The sequence below is a fragment of the Misgurnus anguillicaudatus genome, chromosome 12, assembly GCF_027580225.2.
Source record: "Misgurnus anguillicaudatus chromosome 12, ASM2758022v2, whole genome shotgun sequence".
Taxonomy (NCBI): Eukaryota; Metazoa; Chordata; class Actinopteri; order Cypriniformes; family Cobitidae; genus Misgurnus; species Misgurnus anguillicaudatus.
The window spans coordinates 26,674,303-26,679,951 of NC_073348.2; the positions used below are offsets into that span (position 1 = coordinate 26,674,303).

General features: G+C 37.0%; 2 long non-coding RNA genes across 9 annotated transcripts; both read left to right on the forward strand.

Moving 5' to 3' along the window:
- The first annotated feature begins 309 nt into the window (after window positions 1-309).
- Window positions 310-3,881, forward strand: LOC141369066 (uncharacterized). 8 transcript variants are annotated; one of them, XR_012372609.1, is made up of 5 exons: window positions 310-1,733; window positions 2,528-2,580; window positions 2,818-3,171; window positions 3,428-3,529; window positions 3,767-3,881. It is a non-coding gene; the product is annotated as an uncharacterized lncRNA (long non-coding RNA). The 8 variants fall into 8 exon arrangements; XR_012372604.1 differs by having other exon boundaries at window positions 2,531-2,674; XR_012372607.1 differs by having other exon boundaries at window positions 2,531-2,674; window positions 2,831-3,171.
- A 143-nt stretch (window positions 3,882-4,024) lies between these two features.
- Window positions 4,025-5,006, forward strand: LOC141369197 (uncharacterized). The gene is made up of 2 exons (XR_012372777.1): window positions 4,025-4,408; window positions 4,838-5,006. It is a non-coding gene; the product is annotated as an uncharacterized lncRNA (long non-coding RNA).
- Window positions 5,007-5,649: the final 643 nt, after the last annotated feature.

A 5,649-nucleotide genomic window follows, 5' to 3' on the forward strand; every position in this document is an offset into this window, starting at 1 on the left:
TACTCGGTGAAACGTACAGCAAGTTAGTGAGCAGTGGACACCCGGCTTATGGTATTGCCTCGCAAACGGAACAATTTATAATAAAAATGCATTTGTATGTTTTCGTTTTTTGTACAGAGACTCGAGTAGGCTATGAGTTAACTGTAACTGTTAATCCGAATAGATAATATCAAAAGATAATAAAGTTTTGCCAGAACGTAACGATATGTACGTTTCAGTCAGGTGATTGTTTTATGTACTCGGTGAAACGTACAGCAAGTTAGTGAGCAGTGGACACCCGGCTTCAATTACCCTGGTACAAAAAATTTATTTTATTGACCCCCATAATCTCAATTGATCTGTTCTTTTATGACCCGGATCATATTTATCTGGCCATTCAACTGGGTTTTAAATGTTAATATTCCCTCGCAGTCTGATCTCAAATCAGCTAGCGCGGTCTGCGGTGAGTTAAAGAACGCTGCAGGTTCAGTAACATTCAGCGGTGAGTTTACGCTCAAATGCGGGTAAAACAACATTCAGAGAGGAGTTTTATTAAAACAGCGATCATCTGCAGGTAAAACAACACTCAGAAGTGACTTTAACAACGCTCCACGGCGCGTGAGAGTAGCATTTTAAGCGTTTTCTGCTCATCTAACTGTTAGCTTTGATTACCATGCTGGATGGTAAATAATTTTTATCAGAGACTCGTTGATGTTAACAAATATAGATATAAATATACATTTTACTATACTTCGATTGTGTTTGATTAATTTATGTGTTATATGATTATTAATTTGTTTATTTAAAATCCTGTAATTTAATAACTCTGACGTCATCGAACGTCATTTTTTTTATCGTAGTTGACCTTTGCATTGAGTATGAAAGTTAAGGGGCAGTCTGATGTCTACTCTACTGCTAAAAACTACTAAGACCAGCATTAGCTGGTTTTAGCTGGTCTCCCAGCTTAGTTTTAGCTGGTATTGCTGGTGTAGCAAGCTGTGTTTTGGTCACCTTGACCAGCTGATCCACCAGCTTGTAGGTTTGCCAGGCTGGGAGGACCAGCTTAAACCACCTTAAGCCAGCTACCAGCTTATGCTGGTCTTAGCTGGCTTTTCCGGTAGGGAATATCAAAATTAGATAACTTAATTCAATAAATTGTGTTGTGTAAAAGTTAATCCTGCAGCAAGATACAGGGAAATGCAAGATTTTCAGTAGTGATATACCTATATTACACTAGCTCGCAACTAAGTTATTATGTTGACTTGTGTGCGTGAGTGCGTGTGTGTATTATTAGTTATTTATTTATTTTCTGTTTATGTCCTTCAAATTTGCAAGCTTCAAACTCTTTATACCCCCACCACCACAAACAAACCAAAAACAAAGGCACTTTTAATAGTCACATGTGTTTTGTTAAACTGTACTTGTCAGTCTCACTGTAGCACTCTCTGTTTACATTTATATTTGTTTTATCTGTTGTTCTCTTTGTTGTGAGTCTTTCTGTCTGTTTGTGTTTCTGCCCATCAACATGTCCATCCATTCAGAGCTCCAATATCATCTCATGATCTTGGATAACTTGGTTGATGGTCAAGAACTGAAGGATGAGCTCCAAAGTCCTGATGACTCTCTTGGTGAGCTGCAAGAAGAGGAAGCAGCAGCGCCAGTGAAGACACCTGAGCCGAGGGTGCATTAGAGAAAAGAGACATTGATGGGAAATATTGTCTATGCAAGGTCAAGCAGTAATCAACCAAGGAAAGGTCAGTATTGTTTACATTTTAAAATATATTTTTAGGATCTACACTGTTTGGGTACTTGCAGGTGTATAAAATTAATGAATACTTCTACTTCTAAGGGGCCAATCACACCAAACGTGTTTATGGCAGTTGCAGACGCGTTTTTTGCTGCTGGCCGCAGCACGTGCTGTTTGAAGGAGCTGAGAGCGGAAAAGCGTCCGACGTCATTCGCATCTTTCCATTCTCCAATCGAATGAGGGGAGAGGCGGGCCTTCCGTTGTAGGTACGGGGTCACTCACTATCTCCTGCATGTTTGTGCACTCTCACCCCGCATCAAGGCCACAGCAAGTGCCCTCTTTGTAAAGTTTCTGCTAATATCTGTCATAACAGCAAAAGTGCGCTCACGCTTCAATATTTGATTGACAAGAGAGTTGCATCTGTGGTTGCCTAGCAATTTGCGCCCTTGCGTTTCCACACATTTAAAACGCGTTTGGTGTGATTGACCCCTAAGGCTATTGTCAATAGCCAATCAAATGCTTTCTTTATAATCGGTTCTATTTGAGCATTCTTATTTGCTGTCATCATCTGCATGACGCATAGATAACCATACAGTTATTGGACTGTTAACATAAGGGTTTGGGAAAATAAAGTGTTCTAGTTTTTCTCTCAAGCTATAATGTTAAACAGTGAGCTTGCACCATTAGAGACTGTAACCAGACTGTGCCACTAGCCTTGGGACAAGTTGGAATTTGTAAATATGTATATTATATTGTATGTTATATATAAATGTTGCTTTGTGTTGTTTTAATCCTCTTAAGCAGATCACATTCGGAACACTGATCCTCCCAATGTTCTTGACACTCATTGTGAGGTTGGCTTTGCTCCAGAGACTGTTGGTGTACTTCAGTGTGTTTAAATGATCATTTATATCTGTACATATACAGAATATGACAGTGGGTTATAATGTAAGTAAATACATAGTTTATTTTCTTAAATTAGCTTGAATACTGGACCTTTTACACATGAAGTACACTTAGATGCTGTAAATATATATGTATAAAGAGAAATATAAAAGTATTGTTTTTGTATACTATTTTAACTATTTTAGTGTTTTCTACAAGATCACTGAACAATTTCTCAGAGGCATCACCTCCTGGAACACCAAGAGATCCTCTTCTGGCTTCCTCAAACTGGAGCACACGTCAAAGTCTCTTTTCAGAGAGGTGGAGGGCATAGAGACCCCGTCTGCTGAACACGGCTGTGGCACAAGAAAATGTTTGTGGGAGAAGTCCAGCTGTTATCCAATGTTGTGACTGTCGACCTCGCCCCTTCTTCTGTGCTGAATGTGACGTCATCATGCACACCAAACATGTCCTCCATAGCATATATGCCATGACTGCTGAATTCTTCCAGCCATTACCTTTAACAACTGTTGTGGTGGATACGGCTCTTTCCCATTGTGGTAAGTTTTGTGTACGTACATCATATATCATTTTCAGAATAGTTAAGCTACAGTAATATGCTTTACTATCTCAATTATACCTTTTTGTTTGATGTTAAATGTATGTGGATACTCCGTGTCAGTCAGCATTTTAAACATGTACATTCTCATGTACTTTTTCAACTATGTGCTTCACCACTATTGATCCATTACAATCTTATGTTACTCAGTCAAAAGAAATGATATGAATTGTCCTCTACTGTATGATGTTTTTCAGTGCGGCTTGTACCTGTGGAAATGCCTGACAAAATCTGTGGTTGTTCACCAGAGTCATTAAGGGTCCGTCCAGGAAAGACAATTGCTGTGGTCACAATTAATGGTAAGAATGTAAAGAACTTTGTTTTGTCCTGTTAAAGCAGAATCTTAAATATCTTTTCATACTTAATTCCCAACAATTTAGCATAGATGTGAGCTCCAACACCTTCTTAACATTCATTTCCTTTTAGTATTTCATACCAAAGCCCATGATTTTAAATGTGAGGTAAGGAAAAGTTGCTGTGTGATAGAAAATAAATTAAACATCTGGTTCTTTCTTTCTTTCCTAATTTTTAACCAGGTGAAATGGAGTATGGCATATCAGGATGTTGCTGGATTAACACTAGGAGAGGAGGTGGAACAGTGCAATGCCTTCCTCTCTAGGATCACAGTGACCACAAAACCCAAGTCAAAAGCAATTAAAACAACTGCACTAGCAGGTGCAATACTGCACTAGTTATATAATCATATAATAAATAGGGGGAATAATATGGTGACAAAATATTTTCTGTGTTTGCAGTATGCTCAGACCTGCCGACCCTCATGGCCATGGGCCGGAACCAGCAAAAGTTTGACAACCCGGCCATCCCACCGACACCAGAAGGTAAAGACATCAGTCGAGTTTGTGGTAGATGTTTTGAATTGTGTGTAAGTAGTGTTTGAAGCTGTGCATTAAAGATTTGGTTTTGTTTCTTGCTATCTGTGAATGTTTGTCATTGTAGACCAAAAAAGCTCTGCAAAACCAGTTACAAAACCTAGAGGCCATGAAAACCCAATGACTTAAGACTTTCTCATAATTGCATTCCAGACTCTGTCGATCTAAGGACTGAGGAGGAGCAGAAGATTCTTGTTGCAGAGATGGACCATCATTGGAAATCTCTTTCAGCTTGTGCTGATGCCCTCGGAGAGCTGTCCTGCTTGTTTTCTAATGAGACAATGAAAAGTATGCATTTGTAATATATGGCATAATGGCAATGGGTATTTTTATTTTGTTGTTAGTAAGAGTATAACCTATTAACTAAAATCTGCTAAAGTGCACATTCACATAACTATATATAGGACATGTCCTCTCTAAGCATTGAAGTAACAAGTAGTAAAAACACAGTAAAATATTACAATTTCCTTTAATAAAATAGTAATATTTTACTATGCTCTTAACTTGGACAAATTAATACGCACATATCTTCTAAGTTGGGATCTAAGGGATTTTTTTACCAATAATTAATACCTGTGTTTTTTCAGAATGTATCATATTAGGATGATGCTGTAATTTGGTCTAGTAGAGGAGAACAATGATGTTTTCCTTTAAATACAAGTACCTCAAAGTTGTACTATGTTTTCTAATGACATTATCTGCACTTTGATATTACAGTGGCAAAACCTGAGATGACACCTGGGAGCCTGCCCGCGAATTCCAGCACAAGTCCCCACATCCCAACCAGCTTTCAGCATGACTGCCTACACCTGTACATTATCAAGCACCCTTCAATTGTTTATTTTTGTCTTTGCTTGCTGTTCTTTATTAAAGTTTTTGCACAGTACCCAGTCTCTTTTAGTGTTTTTTTTTTATTTTGTATTTTTTAAAACCCTGTATTTGTCATGAACTCTACACAGCAGACAAGAAGTGTCCCATGCAAGATCATAAGGTAGAGAGTTAGTGCTGTTTGCCATTATGAAATTCCCAAAGGCATTATATTTAAAGATTTTTGGAGCACTGGTTTAATATAGGTAAGTCTACTTAAACTATGTGGAATGCCAGACATGAATAATACCGCACATATGTTCAATTACAATATTAGATAAGAGTTACTTTAATGTTTATAATTGTTATTAAAAAAATAATAATTTACTTATATTCAGAGTAAAATAATGAAAATGTATTAGTTCATATTTAAAACAGTAATTCAAACATATTTTATTTTTGGATGTTTCTTTAAAGGACAGAAAATATATTTTTGATAGCAGCCTGCATGCTACAATAACTTTATTTAATTTTGTAAGCAAAAATTAAACATTTGGAAATATTGTATTATTTATTTCACATACAATACATCTGCAACAAGTTACCTTTAGGCTTATACTATTGAAATAAATATTTGCTTAGATTACTGAGAAAACTTTTCTGTTTCAGTTAAGTCTGTGTTTGTGATATAAATAAACATTATAAATGTACCTATAGCGATT